This window comes from Lissotriton helveticus, chromosome 9 (genome assembly GCF_964261635.1).
Source record: "Lissotriton helveticus chromosome 9, aLisHel1.1, whole genome shotgun sequence".
NCBI lineage: Eukaryota > Metazoa > Chordata > Amphibia > Caudata > Salamandridae > Lissotriton > Lissotriton helveticus.
In genome coordinates, this window is record NC_136070.1 from 703,428,568 (window position 1) to 703,445,500 (window position 16,933).

Below are 16,933 nucleotides of genomic sequence, written 5' to 3' on the forward strand. Positions count from 1 at the left end.
TGACGAAGCGAGAAGGACTTATGGTAGAGGCGAAAGTCTGGAAAATTAGTCCCACCATTAAATTTAGACTTACGAAGGGTTGAGAAAGATACACGAGCCTTTTTCTGTTTCCAGAGAAACTTGGACAAAACAGAGTCAATGCGGCGGAAGTAGAGCGCTGGGATACGGACTGGGAGCATGGACAATAAGTAGATTAAAATCGGGGCAATCATCATCTTGATGGAGTCAAGACGACCCCACCAAGAAAGAAATAAAGGATTCCAAGAGGAGAGTAAAGAATCTATTCTAGAAATGACCGCAGTCATGTTAAGTTGCATAGAGGAGGAGATAGAGTTAGAGAAAAGAACACCAAGATATTTTATTTTCTTAGAGTTCCAAGCAAAGCCGGTAGAAGTGAAGAAGTGAGGAAGGCAAAATTTAGTTAGAGGAAGAATTTCTGTTTTATCAGAATTTATTTTATAGCCAGAAACCAAAGAGAATTTTTCAAATTCAGTTAATAAAGAGGGAACAGAGGTAACCGGGTCTGAAATAAATAAAAGGATATCATCAGCATAGGCAGATAATTTAAGATGATGATCACCATACGGGAATCCAGAAATGGAGGGATTGTTACGTATAGAAGAGAGGAAGGGCTCAAGCGCTAAAATAAACAAAAGAGGTGACAGAGGACAGCCCTGACGAACTCCACGCTGAAGTATGAAAGGGGAAGTGAGGTGACCATTGACGAGAACGGAAGCCTTGGGCATAGAATATATTAAAGAAATATAGGAGATAAATTTAGGACTGAAGCCATGCCATTTCAGGGAAGCCATGAGAAAAGACCAGTCAACCCGATCAAAGGCTTTCTCAGCATCGACTGAGATGGCTGCAATGGGAATCGACAGCGAGGGGGCCTTACTTAAAACATTAAGGAAGAGTCTGGAATTGTCCGAGGTGAGACGGCCCTTAACAAAACCACATTGCTCTTTCCCGATGAGATGTGGCATGAGCGGGTCAAGGCGAAGAGCTAATAATTTTGCAAAAATCTTATAGTCCACATTAACTAGAGATATAGGACGATAGTTCTTACAAAATTTAGGATCTCTACCTTCTTTAGGGATAAGGCATATGGTAGCATCTTGAAATGTGCCTTGGGCCAGTCCAGTAGAACAAAAAGATTGAAAAAGAGAGAGAAGTTTGGGTAAAAGAAGATCGGAAAAGTGTAAGTAAAACTCAACTGGAAAGCCATCAGGTCCTGGAGTTTTGCCTTTAGTAAGAGAGGACAAGGCAGTGGATAACTCAGAAATAGTGAGATCAATATCAATGTCCGAAAAATTAAGTTGGGAAGTATCTGGCTTCGGTAGGTTATCAAAATAAGAATGGAGAAGCTCTGGGGTAGGGGGATTTTCAGGGGAGTATAAAGATTCATAAAAGGAGTGAAATTGCTCCAAAATTTCTGCATTGGTATGTAGAAGAACATTAGAAGAAGAATAAATAGAGTCTATGTTAGTGCGCTCTTTACGCGATTTTAGATAATTAGCCAATAATTGACCCGATTTATTGCGACCTCCATAGTAGCGTGCACTGCTCCGGAGAAGAAAAGAGGAAGCTGAATCCGTAGTAAGTTTGTTAAAAGCAATTTTAGCCTTAAGAAGTTCAGGAGACATATGATTAGGAGAAGAAGTGTAAAATTGATGTTCTAACGACTTAATGTGTGCAAGGGTAACTTTACGTTTTTGAAGGAACTTTTTCTTCTTTTTAGAGACAAAATCGATAATAAAACCGCGGGCTGTGGCCTTGAAGGAATCCCAAAGAACATGAGGAGGGGTGTCAGGTTTAGAATTAAGTAGGAAAAATTCAGAAGTGAAAGAACGAAAGGAGGAGGAAAAAAGAGGATCAGTAAGAAGAGAAGAATTAAAGCGCCAGCGAGAAGATTTAGGGGTAGGAGGAAGAAGATCAAATACAGTGATAATAGGAGCATGGTCAGAAATAACAAAAGGTTCAATAGAAGAGGATAGAAGGTGTTGAGATAAAGATGAGGATAGAAAAATGTAGTCCAAACGAGAGAAAGAAGCATGAGGGGGAGAGAAAAAGGAAAAGTCTATAATATCTGGGTGAGTGAGTCTCCATGAGTCCACAAGATGTATCTGTGTGACAGTATCAAGAAACTGTTTATGGGGCTTGTGAGGGGTAAAACGAACAGAGGATTTACGATCCAGAAAAGGATCGATAATCTGATTACAGTCTCCACCTAACAGGAAAGAATCATCTTTGTATTGAACACATTTTGCTGTAATGGAGGGCCAAAAAGAGGTGTCAGAGCATGTAGGGCCATAAACGTTAAACACAGTTATTGGAATAGCATTAATAAGCAATTTAGCTAAAACCCAACGACCCTCATCATCCTTTTCTTCAAGAAGTACTTTACACTTAAGACGTTTATGAATCAAAATAGCAACACCGTTCTTTTTATGAGAAGCAGGAGAGAACAAAACAGTACCAACCCACAATCTCTTTAGCTTTAAAGATTCAATATCTGAAAGATGGGTTTCTTGAATAAGAACAATATCAGGATTGTAAGAGGAAAGATGTGAAAGTACTCTCTGCCGTTTAATAGGGTGGTTAAATCCTTTCACATTCCATGAAACAACTTTGAAGGTGAAAGAATAATAAACTGTTCAAAATTGAAAAATGCAAAAACATACTGTACAAGTAATAATTCAAACTTTAAAGAGGTAAAACATATGAAAACTGTTAAAAGGGTAGAAGGAAGGATAGGAGGAGGAGGAAAAAGAGAAGGGGAAAGGGAAAAGGAGAGAGGAAAGGAAAGAGGGTCAACAAAAGAAGGAGAAGAAAGAAAAGCGAGAAGGCATAGAAGACAGTACAAATCCAAAAGGATGACTGTAATAAACATACCTGAAAGGGGAAGTACACAAAGGGGGAAGTGGGGAGGTGGTGATGCATTACAAGATGGATGGACCAGGACCAGGAGCAGAACCACACCGAGACCTCACAAAAAAAAAAGAACAAAGGATGGAACAAGATGGTGAAGGAGGGATCCGATACATATCTGCATGGGGAAAAAAGAGACAATTGTTAACATACGGAACAAGTGACACAAAATATATAGCCAGAAATTAGAAATAAGATTTATGTAGAACATACTCAAGGAGACATAGGAAAAAAGAAAATAAACAAGATGAGAAGATTGAGAAGACTAAGAGAAGGAGTAGAGAAGAGTACATGAAAGCAGAGAAACACTACTAGAGAACAATACATGGAGACAACAAAAACATTTTAGCCACTGTTCGAAGGAAAGGAAGAGGAAGAGGCGTCCATCCCCTCCTCACTCTGCAAAAAGATGAAGTTGCGTAGTTCACCAGGATCTTGAAATGACCAAGTCTTATTCCGATAAGTGACTCTGAAGGTACAAGGGTGAAACAAGCCATATCTTGCTCCCAGGGAACGCAGAGAAGGACGCATTGCTAGAAATTCCTTACGTCTGGAGGCAGTGGCATTAGAGACATCTTGAGATAAGTAAACTCGTTGACCTTGCCAAGTCAATTGTTTTTTGCTCCTTGCTGCTGAAAGAATCGAGAGAAGGTCAGTGAATTTCAAAAATAGGATAATAACTCCACGAGGTTTAGGAGATGAGTCTGTTCTTGCGCCAAGTCTATGAGCTCTTTGAATACTGATGGATGTAGAGGGAGGCATGTCCAAAAGTTTCGGTAGGAAGGTGGTAAAGAAAGTCACTGGATTGTCACCCTCAAGATTTTCTGGTAAATTGTAAATACGAAGGTTATTTCTTCTATTGCGATTTTCCAAATCCTCTGTGTGCTTTTGTAGAGAGAGGACAGTCTTTTCTAATGCAACAATGCCTTGTGTGTTGGATTGAACCTCAGGAATCTGTAGCTCAACAGACGAAAGGCGAGCATCCATGGATTCCCATTTGTCCTTCAAAAGCTGCATATCCTTGCTTGTCTCTTCGACAAAAGGACGCATTGCACGAAGCTCTTCTAAAATTTGATCAATAGGAGATGAGGAAGAGTTATCCTCCGGTGTAGGAGAATTTTGTTTAAGACGTTTGCCAGATGGAGCAGGTGGAGAGGTTCTACTGGAAGATAAGTGAGCCGAAGGGGCTTTCTGAGAGGAAGAAGTCGACATTTTTGCAGATTGGGGCGATTTAGATGCACCAGTTGAAGAACCCACCGAAGAATTCATAGAGGAAGCAAAGACAAATTGAGGTTTTTACGTAATCTCACCATAGAAAGTTCTACTGCAGCCAATAACTAATCTCAATGCACTGAGAAGTGTAGAAAAATGCGTGACTCAGAAGGTCATCTAGCAGAAGGTAAGCCAGGCGCTTAAATAATACAAGGTGCTCCAAAAATACAGCACTGCGAATAATGCCAGCAAAAGAGCAGTAGTAGCATTGAAGAACTTATCTGAGCTTGACAGGGTACACCAAAACACCTTTATCGGGTCCAAAGCATATACTTGAAAAAGTAGTATATAGATAATATAGAACATAAAGGTGGCATACCATGAAGAGAAGAAAATGAAGTTAACTCGTTGAGGAAGTTCTTGTAAATTGCACAAGAAAGCGCCAGTGAATTGAATGGAGCATATGCTGGCAATTTGAAGAGAGAGGGCGCTGAGAATGGCAGTTAGGGAAAGCGTGTCATGAGGCAGCTGAGGTGTAATGGGATACACAGAGAGTCAAAAAGTCAGTAAAAAGCTATGAGGAATAGCAGTGGAGTACTTGCAATGAGTAGCGCTGAGGTGACAGGGCGTCCGAAGAAAGCGGGTCTGACAGAGGAAACGCCATGACAAAACGCCTGAGCAAAGATTCCTCAGAGAGAGAGCCAGACAAACGTAGCAAAAGGCACAGAACACTTTAGTTGCTCACCCCCAAGGTCGTTGCTGCCGAGTGACACATGGCAGTAGAGGACGACCTGGCTTGTTGTGGAGGCAGAGGTCCGGTAGTGCGAGGAAACACCTAAAATGGCGGCTCCGTGAGGAGCGGCAGAAACATCGCGGACACGGACGAAGAGCGGCACTCCAAAAGCCGCAAAGCCGCTCCGTTTGTTCCTCCGAGGTTCCGATAGAAGAATCCGGCAAGGAGGTGTGAAGGCAGTCCCGTTCACATCGGGAAAAAGACTTTGAGGTGTAACGTTGCAGCGGAGCTCAGCACCTAGCCGGCCATCTTGCGCGGCATCCAAGCCACGCCCCCCTCCACAAACGGATTTAAGTATAAGATTAAAGCAAGAGATTTCGAAATATAGATATCAGTGATAGGCAATCAGACTAGATATAGTGCAATTGTTTTTTACAATTGTCTATTGGAAGGATTAACTCTAAGAAGCTTCAGATGACTTCATCAATTAAAACATATACTACCAAACAAGTAGCCTTTACATTTGCTGATCAAATGATTACACACATTTACATGTCTTCCTGTTGCCAAGGCTTGTTTCTTCTTTAGTTCTCTTTCCATATCTTAGATCTGCTGCACAGAAGACATCCTCCCTTTCCTTTTTAGGCCAGGCTTCTCATCTGTTTCATGAACAGCTCCATTAAAGTTATGTTTAAACAAAAACGAGGCAAACTGTTTTTATTTAATTTAAAAAGTATGGGCATGTTGTTCCCCATAGATCCGGCCCGCTTTGACTACTGCTTCCAAATACTGAATTGGTATGCAATGTATCCCATCGCAAAACATTGACAAACTACTGATTCCCAAATTGGGAGGGTAATTCATCTGTCAAATGGAAGGGGCCCCTTGGGACCCTTCCTCTTTGTGAATGTAAAAAGTATTTGTTGGAGAGTAGGCTCATTCCAAAGACTAAACCACCGATTATAGAGACACCTTAGCCAGTTTGTTTAACGGGAATTTCCAGAGAAAGGCCTTCTTCTCTGTTCTTTTGGTGTGGAAACAAACAATTGAAGCTCCACCCCTATATGTTACTGAAGAACAATATTTACATGCATTAGCACAATATATTTACTGTGTGCCTTAACCCTAATAATGTAAAGTGAAGCACCAAATATACTGCTGGAGTGTATTCATTGTAGAAAGTAGTCATTCGTAAAGGTGTGCGCTCTAATATTTTCTTTGTAATGTTACAGATTGTAGTTCTCCTTCACATTCTCACTTGTGCATTTCAAATTACACTGCTTTTAGTGGAATTTCATTCTCATGTACTCATGTATTCATTTATTAATGTTTTGCATTTATTCTATATTCATAGGTGCTCGTATAATCATGTATTTAAAGTGTACACTGACTGTCTTACTAAGTTAGCTTAGCCAAAGGCCTCAAGCATCTGGTCCCTAGTGTTTAAACTTCAATGGGAAAGGTTTGCCTGCGCTGCAATGTTCTCTCTTTGCAGGTGCATTGACATGATTGCATAGTCAGTGAAAGGCATATTGTGTAGTAGAGACAGTGAGGTCCAGGAGCAGAACTTCTGGCAAGAATGAGAGGCGCTAAAGAACTAAGGGCACCATTATGATGGCGGGCGGACTTCCGTAATGGAATGCGGGACAGTCAGCCAGGGGTGCCGCGCCCCGCACCTGCAATTAGGATGCCACCGCCATCATCGACCAGCGGAAATGCGGCGGACAGTCTTCCCATCCACCGCGGACCCCCCAGCCATCATAATGTGGCGGGGGTGAATCATGGACGGGTGTCGGGTGGATCGGTACCGCAGGCCCGGCGGTGGCAATCCCCGGCCCGGCAGGGGCGATCCGCCCCCCATCCTAAAGGGCCCCTTAGAGAAGACTGACTCCTTCCAATTCATGTCCTATCAGGAGATGGGAAACATTCAAGCTCATCCTTATGTTCAAACAGTAGTATGGGAAAATCCAGTGAAGTTGCCGATTTCTACTGTGGGAAGGTGAAAATCTACTGGAGCCAATGACATGGAATTCTCGAATGTTCTCTTGGTTTAAATGGTGTTCAGACTGTTAGTCTTTGGCGGCAGATTTTCTTGGACTTTGATAGGTACAGACCTCTCTGCTTTTATTCTCTTAGCCTGGCTTTATGCTATGCATTGTCTAGATTTGGAAGAAATTCTACTGAAGTCTCCACTACGCTCACACCTTCCTGTGTTCCCTGATATAACTAGTTTCCCCAGTTTTCCCAACTTTTGTTTAAAACTGGTTTAGGTGACTTTAGATTTATTCATCATAGACAGGAGGATCGAAACCAGCACATGGATCATCAAATCCTATTTCTTATCTTCTGTATTGCTGCAACTAAATTGCTTGTATGCTTTATGCTGTTAAGACTTAATTCGACGCTTTGGCATAACCGTCGTAATGATTGTGTATATTTACAATATGTTTTGAGATTTATATACATTTGGATCTTAATTTATAATAAGACCTATTTAATCTTACTTACTGATTCCTGGTCCTTAATGTGTGGCCAAATGGGCTACACTGTAAATTAAATTGTTTTATTCAAATTAACTCCCCTCTCAGGCAACTAAAAAAGATGAATTGCTGGATAAATGGTAAGACTGGCACAGTGCTCTTGCAGATGGTAGCAGAACAAGGATGGTTAGTTACTGAAGTAAGGGGAGTTAGAATATCCCATTCTAGATTAGTTTAGACTCAGCCCCTAGAGCCCACGTTTCAGTTTGGAGAATCAGCAGAGTTCCAGTGGTTCAGGAGAGAGTTGTAACCTCAGAGGTTTGACTATTAATACGGTCACGCATTGCAGTTGCTTACGCTTAGCTTGTGGTCTTTTTGTGGAGATCGTGTTGTGTTTTGCAGATGTGTTTTGATTAACATGTGAGTGTGGCGCTGAGTGCAGGGAAGTTGAAGTTGTTATCGGGTGTGACGTGACCTAAGTTCAGGATAATATTTCTTAAAAGTGCAAAAGACACTTTATTGTAATTGTCTGCTAAGTTTTGAGGTGCAATTGAGATTGGGACATTTATCTTTGTGTGAATGTGAGATGTAGTTGGTATGGTGAATCCCAGTGCACATGAAGAAGCAGCAACAATCCGGGTGATACCCCACAGTTCGGGGTTTCATTTGAGTGTGAATTTGAATAGGCTGGAAGGTGGTGTTTTGGATTGATTCTTGTGTAATTGAATACTATCGATTCTTTAGTGGAGCAGACAAAGTTACTTGTTGAAATTGCATTTGAATTTTGTTTTGCATGCAAACTGTTGTGAAGAGAGAGTTCATGAAATCACAAAGGAGGGTGAACTGCTACGAGGAGTTAGAGTGAGGACATAGTGTGCCACGCTGAGATTGGTCAGTTGGTGTGGCGCCATGGTGATATTGGTTGTGAACAACAGATGGAAATTGTGGACAAACAGTAATTTCCTGGTCGCAGATGAGATTGCATCTGTGATTATTGACATTTTTGCTGAAAAATAACATTTTTGAATTTCTACAAGATTTGTTTAAAGGAGTTGTGATAATACCTGTTAGAGAGGGAGAAGAGGCACCACATTAAGATACACCAGGTCACTATATGACGATAAATGTAGGGCTTCGTACAAGCATTTTGCTTAACCAGTGACACAAGATCACAGAAAAAGAAGGTGCAGTGGGGTTTCCACGCTGTTAGAAATTGGGTCTCTGGTTGGCAGAGGTATGCACCCTGTCCGATTAGGGACCACAATCCTTATCAGGATAAGTCACACACCAACCTAAATTATCCTGTGCTCACCCTCTGGTATTTTGGCACAGATCAGGCAGGCTTAACTTAGAAGGCAATGTGTAAAGTATTTGTGAAATAGATCCTAAAGTAACACAATGACAAGACAACAGAAAGATGGTTTAGAAAAATAAAGGTTGACTTTATAAATAAAACAAAAATCCAATGTTTAGAATTTGAGATACTGAATAAAAAAATGCAGTAGAGCGCTTAGAAGTAGGTACCACTAAAAAGGTTACTTTAGGTCGTACTGAACCAGTGCCAAATCAAAGTTTGGGTGACCACGATGGAGCACCGGCCGGCTAGAAGACCCACGCAGGCTCATATAAACAAAGCACTTTTCCTGATCACAACCAGCAAGATGTGTTGATCTTATCCATGCAGTCAGGGTAATGCATCAGTTCCGAAGACGGGTGCTGGAGTCGAGAGGTGTTGAGTGCTGCACCGGTTGCTGCCACTCAGTCGAGGGGATGCGTCTATCTCACCAAGCTGCTGTGGCGGTGATACGCATTCAATCAATCAATCAATCAATATTTGTATAGCACAGCACTGTAACCCCTAGGGGTATCTGGGCTCTGAGGATGCCATATCTCAGTCAAAAAGCCAGGTCTTGAGTTTCTTTCTGAAGTCAACCAGGGAGGGTGTTGTTCTGAGGTGGAGAGGCCGGTCGTTCCAGCAATGTAGGAGAAGGAGTGTCCCACCCCTCTGCGGTTGTGACGGATGCAGGCGGGTGTGTACGAGGGCAAGTGAGGCAGAGCATAAGTGTCTAGCAGGCAGATGATAGTTCAGTCAATGGTTGATGTAGGACTTGTCTTTTCGTGGTAAATTGGCTGTCAAGGGTGATGCCAAGATTGCGTGCATGGTCTGTCGGTGTGGGTGTTGGTCCGAGTTCTGCTGGCCATAAGCTGTGGTCCCATGCAGAGGTGTTCTTCACAAAGATCAGTACTTCTGTTTTTTTGGAATTAAGCTTGAGGCAGTTGACTCTCATCCATTTGGCAACATTGGTCGGGGAGTTCTAGAAGTTGGTTTTGGGGTTGGAGTGGTCTTCGGTGTGCGATATGATTAGTTGAGTGTCGTCTGCATAGAATATTATGTTGAGTCCATGGGATCTGATGGCCTCTGAGAGGGGGGTTTTGTAGATGTTGAACATGGTGGGGCTAAGGGATGATCCTTGGGGTAGGCCGCATATGATGTCTTTAGGTGCGGAGGTGAAGTGAGGCAATTGGATACTCAGTGTGTGTCCTGTAAGGAAAAAGCTGGTACACTTGAGGGCATTTTACTGTATGCCGATGTTGTGGAGTCTGTCAATAAGAATGTGGTGGGAAAAGATGACGAAAGCAGCAGAGAGGTCGAAGAGGATTGGGACCACAATTTCTCTGTGGTCGAGAAGAGTTCTGAGATCATCTATGTCAGCATTCAGCATGGTCTCAGTGCTGTGGTGGGCAAGAAATCCTGATTGTGAAGTGTCAAGCAGGTGGTTTAGTTCAAGGTATTCTGTGAGATGTTAGTTGATGACTTTCTTGAGTACCTTAGCTGAGTAGGAGAGCAGAGAGATCAGTCTGTAATTTTTTAGGTCACTGGGGTTAGTCGAGGGTTTCTGTAGAAGGGGTCTAACCTCTGCATGTTTCCATCTGTCTGGGAAGGTTGCTATGGAGATGGAAGTCCTGAGTATGTTGGTGAGCTCTGTGCTGACTGGGTTAGTTTTGAGGTTGAAGGGATGGTGAGTGCAGGGGTAAGTGGCACCCCGGAGTGGGATAGACAACATGATAGTTGTGGTGGTCTAACTGGTGAGCGTAGTCCAGGTGGTGATCATTCGGCTGGTGTTTGCTGGTTGGTTAATGTTGTCGAGGCTGAGAGTGGTGGGTTCGGGGATCAAAGTTCTTGTAGATGGTAGCGATTTTGCCTTAGAATTAGTACTAGAGAGTATTGCAGTGTTCTTGGGAGGGGTGGATGGTGTTCTCTGTGGCTGTCAGGTTGGAGAATTCCTTGACTATTTTGAAGAGTTCCTTTGTGTGGTTGGCCACGGTATCGATGCAGCCAGTAGTTGCTGCTATCTTGGCTTTCTTGATGTGCAGGTGTTAGTTGCTGAGGGCAGCTTTGTTAGCGTCTCTCTCGGAGGGGTTCATAGTGATGCGCCATCGCTTCTCGAGTCTGTAACAGTTGCGCTTGGTGGTTTTGAGCTCTGGGGTGTACCAGCTGGCTTGTTTTTGAAGTTTGGGCTTTTGCTGGCTTCGGGGGGTGGGGGGAGGGGGTGACTCTGTCAGTGTATTTGGTGATCCATGCAGAGAAGTTCTGGATGGCCTGGTTTATTTATTAATTTATTTAAACAATGGATGATGTTTGTTGCCGTTTTGGGTAAGGTGGTGCTGAGGGCCTGTCTCCAATGAGTCTTGGTTACCTTGCCCCATGTGCGGTGGGAGGAGCTGTAGTGCTTGGCAATGGTATGCTGGCCGTCAGAGATGAAGAAGTGAACAATGGCATGGTCGATCGAGGTGAGTTCTGTGACGTGGGTGAATTTAATTCTGTTGCAGGAGGTAAAAATGAGATCGAGTGTGTGTCCCGCTTTGTGTGTAGGTTCGGTGACAAGCCGGGTGATGCCATTGTTGCTCAAGTTCTCCAGGAGGGTGATGAAGTTGGCGTTGTTGGGGTCATCGACGTGGAAATTGAGATCACAGAGTAGGACATATTGGTGGAAGTCGATAGATAGGGTAGAGATGAGGTTGGAGATGGTGTCGCAAAAACCTGGTGGACATCCAGGGTGTCTGTAGATGATGGGGCCTCTTATCGTGGTCTTAGCTTCAGTCTGTAGGTGAAAGCTGAAGTGTTCCATGAGGGGCGTTGTGTCGTAGTTGGTGACTGAAGATTGGATGGTTTCTTTGAAGATGATGACAATGCCCCTGCCATTTTTGTTGGTGCGGTCTTGGTGTATCATCTTGTAGCTGCTGGGAGTGGCAGTGGCGATGTTGAGGTGTGAGGAGAGGTTGAGCCACGTCTTGGTGATGAAAGCAATGGTGGTGATGGTATTCCATGACTTCCGTGGCGTATTTGCAGAGGGAACGAGCGTTGAGCTGGATGCATTGGAGTGCTTCCTGATTGTTCCTAATCTTCTGAGCAGAAGCGGCGCGGGGTCAAATGTGGGCAGGTGGTCCTGTGTAGCAGGAGGAGCAGCAGTGGAGGCATGTATAGGGTCCTTTGGTTGATTGTGGAAAGACATACAGCAGCTGTTGTTTCAGCATCTAGGGGTAAGGGCCTGGAACTCCTCAGCGGTATAGCAGTGGATGGTGGGAGGGCCAGGGGTCCTGGTGCTAGGCGCAATCCAGGCAAAGATGGGCTCAGACAGGCTTGTCAATGGTGCACCTTGGGCGTGCTGGTGGTACACCCGCTGCAAGTGTCCGCTGAGCTGCCACACTGCTGCCTCCATTAAGTAGGTCCTGGGAGGGGCGCTGGGAAGGCAGGCGATAGCAAATACGGCGTGTAAGCAGCGTAGCTCCCCGAGATAAACAGAACAAAATACAATAAATGAAAAAGGGGTGGCAAAATCTTTAGACTAAAACTAAGAGAAGCACAATAAGCACAAGAATGAAAAGAGCATTATAAGCACAATAAATACAATAAGCACAAAAATGCACAATAAGCACTGAAACGAAAAGAGGTGGTGAAATACAATGGACACAAAAGAATAGGCACAAAAACACTTGAGATGAAAGAGGTGAGCACCAATACGGTGAAATACGGTAGGATACGAAGTGCGGTTGGATCAGGCTCAAGAGTCTACTGTTGCAAGGCAACTAGCAGGACTGGCAGCCGGACGGGCAGAGAGACACGTGTCCGAGCAGCGTGTGGGAACAGGCTGAAGGATGAATCAATCTATGCAAGAAAAGCGCTGGTTCTGAAGGGACGTGCCGATTTTACTGCCGCAACCGGGTTGATGCACCGGTACAGTGGTGCAGGTATCTTGGACACTTCCAATGACCCAAGCACAGGAGCAGGGGTAGAGACTTTGATATCCATGGATCTCAAGCAACAGGAGGCAAGCAAACAAGCCCTTGGAGATCACTTGGGAGAAGGTAGAGTCCAATTCTTGTTTAGCAGAGAAAGAGAGCAGTAGGCAGCAGGGCAACAGACAGAAAAGCAGGCATTTCAGATGAGCATACAGTAAGAGTGAGGCATCCATTCCGAAGACGGGTGCCGGAGTCTAGAGGCATCGAGCAATGCGCTGTTTTTTGCAATGCAGTTGAGGGGGTGCATCGATCTCACCAAGCTACCGCAGCAGCGATACACTGTCCAATGCGTCGATCTGTACATGCAAAGCCAAGGATCTGAAGAGATACATTGATTTTATCTCCTGCATCCGGGTTGATGCACCAGTTCTATGGTGCAGGTATCAGGGCCACTTCCATTGACCCTGGCATAACAGGAGGGGTAGAGACTTTAATATCTCTGAGTCTCAAACAACAGGAGGAAAGCAAAGCCCTTGGAGATCACATGAGAGAAGGTAGAGTCCAGCTCTCCTTCAGCAGAATGAGAGAGCTGCAGGCAGCAGGGCAACAAACAGAAAAGCAGACCATCCAGATCAGTAGTCCAGTTGAGTACTTTGAGCAGCACCGAAGTTCTTCTGACAGAGGTTTAGGTGTAGGTCCAGAAGTGTCTGATTTGTGTGGGTCAGGGCCCCAGTACTTATACCCAAAATTGGCTTTGAAGTGGGGGTGACATCAAAGGCTAGCCTCTGAAGTGCACAGAATCCCTTTCAGCCCAGTATTGTCTGCCAGGCTAACCCTGGCTGGTAAATCAGTGCTTTGTGTGTGGACAGGACACTACCTATTCACATTTAAGTGACAGGTCCTCCCATTACAATCAATCATAACATGTTTAAGGGAGAGAGCACATGCACTTTTGCACTGGTTAGAAGAGGTAAAATGCTAACATTCCTAAAACCAGCTAAAACAAGGTCAGAAAAGTGGAGGGAGGCAGGCAAAAAGTTGGGGGGAAGACCACCCTAAGGCTGTCAGGTCTAACGTGTGTGCCCCTCAGCTGAAAGTGGGATGAGATACCCATCCCCTTGGGAGCTCTCTTGGAAGAATCTCGAGAGACCATCAGTAATGGTGTGGCCAGTCATTGGGTGATGCTCCACCGTAAAGTCCATTCCCTTTAGGGAGATGGACAACCTCAACAGTTTTTCACCCCTCATCTGCCTGAGCCATCTGAGGGGCCTGTGGTCTGTCTGAACCAGGAAGTGAGTCCCAAAAAGGTATGGTCTCAACTTCTTCAATGCCCAGACCACACTAAAAGCTTCTCTTTCAATGGCACTCTACCTCTGTTCCTGTGGAAGCAACCTCCTACTAATGAAGGCCACCGGTTGGTTTAGTCCCTCCTCATTCAGCTGTGCTAAGACTGCCCCTATGCATGCTCTGAAGTGTCTGTCTGCACGATTAACAACTTGGAGACATCACGATAACCAACTTGGAGACATCAGGGGTCCTGAGCACAGGTGCTGTGCACCTGGCTTCCTTGGGAGAATCAAAGTCTTTCTTAAAACCCACAGTCCAGATCACCACTCTAGGCTGCTTCCTAGAAGTCAGCTCGGATAAGGGGGCAACAATGGTGCCATTTCCCTTAACAAATCTGTGGCAATATCCAGTGAGGCCTAGAAAAGCTCTCACTTCTGTTTGGGTTTTAGGCGGTAATCACGTCATGATGGTTTCAGTCTTTGCCTAAAGGGGCTCACCTTGCCTCCAACTACCAGGTATCCCAAATACACCCCAGAACTCTGCTCAATCTGGCACATACTAGCCTTGATGAGTCAGGCCTGCCTGTTGCAGGGCCTGAAGCACCTCCTGGAGGTGATGCAGGTGTTCCTCCCAACTGGAACTCTAGACAGCAATGTTGTCTAAGTAGGTGGCACAGACAGCCTCCTTACCAGCCAGGGTCCTGTTAACCAACAGTTGGGAGGTAGTAGGGGCATTCTTCAATCCAAAGGGCATCACCCGTAGTTGATAATATCCCTTTCTCTTTGGCCCTCACTGAGGAATTTGGCAGTGCCAACCGATCAATGAGCTCACCAGCTCTGAGGATTGGGTGTCCATCAGTCCTTGTGATAGAATTGAGACCTTGTTAGCCCAAACAGAACCGAAGTTCTGGTTTGGTGCCCGGAAGGGCATATTGGTACCAATACCACAGAACTGGACCAGAGACTGATAGAGGACTCAATTACCCCTAAGGCTAGCATCTCTGAGACTTCCTCCTTCATGCTGTCTCTCACCCTGTCTGACAATCTGTAAATTGTGTTCTTTACAGGGAGATTGTCTCCTGTGTCAACAGATGTGTGAGTCCAGGGATGAGTCAGAACTGTGGGGCAAACTGTCCAAGCAACTGGTAACAGTCACCTCGCTGCTCTGAGGTCAGGGTTTAAGAGAGGTTGAAGCCCTATAGTATTCCTGTGCAGAGAGGAGGTAAGGGTCAGATTCACTCTCCTCTTCCAGTCCCTCATCTGTCACCAAGAGCATGCTCACTTCGGTTCTCTCGAAGTGAGGCTTCAATCTGTTCACATCGAGTACCCTTAGGGGCTTCCGAGGGGTCTGGATGTACACCAGGTAAATGGACTCCGCTCCATGATCTCATATGGGCCAGTCCAGTGGTCCTGGAGAACCCTGGGATCTACTGGTTCCATGACCCATACCTTTGGCCAGGCTGAACCTCTACCAGTGTGGCCTTCTTGTCATACCAGAGTTTCATCACCTCTTGGCTGGCCTCGAGGTTACTTTTAGCTTTCTTCCAAAAGCAATGCATTTGGTCCAGAGTGCTAGCATGTAGCTGCCCACTCTCTGGGGGCGTCCTGGGAGCTTTCTTCAATCCCCTCCTTGACAAGAATTAGAGGTCCCCTACCAGTGTGTCCATAGAGGAGTTCAAAGGGGCTGAACCATAATCCTTTCTGTGGAACCTCCCTTTAGGCAAAGAGAAGGCAAAAGTTTGAGGAAGGCCACCCTGAGGCTGTCAGGTCTAAAAGACACTATCGTACATTAAATTTGAGAATCATTGAAAATTTGAGGAAGTTAGTATATGAGGAGAAGCCGCCCCATATGCCCGTACAGTTTGAAACACTTAATGCTTGGGAGTATGCAGCTCATGCCAGGGAAAAATAAAAGTATCATGGAAGATCCTGAAAGGCAGTGCATACTTACACTGCTGCTAGTTGGGATGCAGAACTGAAGAAATGGAAAACTGACATGATAGAAGGAGACAATTATACCCTGTCTTAACAAGTGAAGAATTTAAGAAAGGGAAGGAGCGGAGAAGGAAAGGGAAAGATGGAAAGCCAAAAAGGAGCCAGACAGTGTAGTCAGTGATAGTGATTCTAGTGATAGCCTTTTGGATGCATTATTGTCACAATGTGTACCTCTGCATAATGAGACCCGAGTGGAGGAAGGAAGTGGCACTGGTTTAAGTGGAAACTTTAGGTGGGTACCTCACCAGTGAACATAAATTCTTTTTTGATGGGAGTAATCCCAGTGAGTGGGAACTACAACCCAATGAAAGAGAGTTCAGGGATTTGGGCCCCTGTTAACACCACAGCCCTAAATACTCCAGATGTTTTCAATGTCCCAATCACTATTGGTCCCCCAATTCCTATATATAAACCAGGTTCAATAGGAAATACAACACATCATTTGATGGCCCCTACTGGTCTAAGTTCCCCATGGAATACTTCTGTGACACCAAATATGGGAGGATTTGTTCCTCTTATCCCAACAATTGCGAGTTCCGCTTGTGCTGAAAGTGCAGATTTAACTATGAGACCCCATAGGGTCATTCCAGAGTTTGCCAAATCTTGGTGCACCTGTTTGGAAGCCACCCCTAAATGCTAACCATGGCACCCCCAGAGAAGGTACAGGATCCAATGCCTCTATAGTGCAACATAGTTTTATTGCTCAGGAATTACATGAATGGATGAAGAGTCTCAGTGCCCCCTCTAATGAGAATGGAAGCTTAGAAGTGACTCAAGGAACAATTTAGTCACCAGTGAGAGTTCATGTTCATGTGGCTAAATTAAAGTCAAAATTGGACGGAATGATTCGTGGAAATCTAGAATTGGCTCGATTAGACTCCTACTGAGAAAACAAACTTGTGTTTCTGTGTAAGGATGTTACCAGACGTGCAAGACAGATTATCTGAGTTAGCCTAGAAATATGAGGTCGACTTGAATAGGACCAGCAGACGATCTACCTCATACGTTTTAATGAGGAGGACATAACCTGCATTTGAACACCAGGAATGAAAATA